The sequence below is a fragment of the Colobus angolensis genome, unplaced genomic scaffold (assembly GCF_000951035.1).
Source record: "Colobus angolensis palliatus isolate OR3802 unplaced genomic scaffold, Cang.pa_1.0 Scaffold53, whole genome shotgun sequence".
In the NCBI taxonomy this organism is placed as follows: domain Eukaryota; kingdom Metazoa; phylum Chordata; class Mammalia; order Primates; family Cercopithecidae; genus Colobus; species Colobus angolensis.
The window spans coordinates 10,162,300-10,163,341 of record NW_012118821.1 but is presented as its reverse complement, the minus strand read 5'-3'; the positions used below and the strand labels follow the sequence as shown (position 1 = coordinate 10,163,341).

Sequence of the window (1,042 nt, the reverse complement as noted above, 5' to 3'; positions counted from 1 at the left end):
GTGAAGACAATAGCAAGGCTTCTGCTGAACGTAAAATCTGGTTGGTTGGATGCGGTGGCTCACACCTATAATCCAAGCACTTTGGGAGGCCAAGGTGGGCAGATCACCTGAGGCTGGGAGCTCGAGACCAGCCTGACCAACATGGAGAAACCCCATCTCTACTAAAAATACAAAATTAGGCAGGAGTGGTGGCGCATGCCTGTAGTCCCAGCTACTTGGGAGGCTGAGGCAGGAGAATTGCCTGAACCCGGGAGGTGGACCTTGCAGTGAGCCAAGATCGCGCCATTGCACTCCAGCCTGGACAACCAGAGTGATATTCTGTCTCAAAGAAAAAAAAAAGAAAGTAAAGTGTGGTTTTGATGGAGATAATGATACCAAGGGTTCTTGACCCTTTAGGGATCATGGACAGTTTGAAATCAAAGGGGCTCTTTCTCCAGGAAAAACATGGCCCAAAACTGTGTATATAACACGAGTGGTGCTGCTGGGCACAGTGGTGCCTGCCTACAGTTTCCGCTACTTGGGAGGCTGATACACGAGGATCACTTGAGCCCGGGAGTTTGAGTCCAACCTGGCCAACATGATGAGACTCCTTTGCTTAAAAATAAATAAATCTAAGAAAAGATGAGTCATGTCCATGGTTCAGCCCTTCCCCGCCTCAAATACAACTACATGCACACTAAATTTAGAACCTCCAGGAGGGCTTACAGGGTACAGGTTAGTCTAGCTTTAATAAACAGATAATGGGACATATTAAGAAAGGGAAACAGGGCTGAGAGGCCGAGGCGGGCAGATCATTGGCGATCAGGAGTTCAAGACCAGCCTGGTCAACACGGTAAAATCTCGTCTCTACTAAAAATACAAAAATTAGTCGGGTGTGGTGGCGCATGCCTGTAATCCCAGCTACTTGGAGGGCTGAGGCAAGAGAATGGCATGAACCTGGGAGGCGGAGGTTGCAGTGAGCCGAGATCACGCCACAGCACTCCAGCCCAGACTGGGCAACAGACCGAGACTCTATCTCAAAAAAAGAAGGAAACAGGCCGGG

General features: G+C 49.3%; 1 protein-coding gene across 2 annotated transcripts in view; it reads right to left on the bottom strand.

The window, feature by feature from the left end:
- The window catches only part of RNASEH1 (ribonuclease H1), a 17,131-nt gene that overhangs the window by 10,181 nt on the left and 5,908 nt on the right, over positions 1-1,042 (bottom strand). The gene's annotated exons all lie outside the window — the stretch shown is intronic.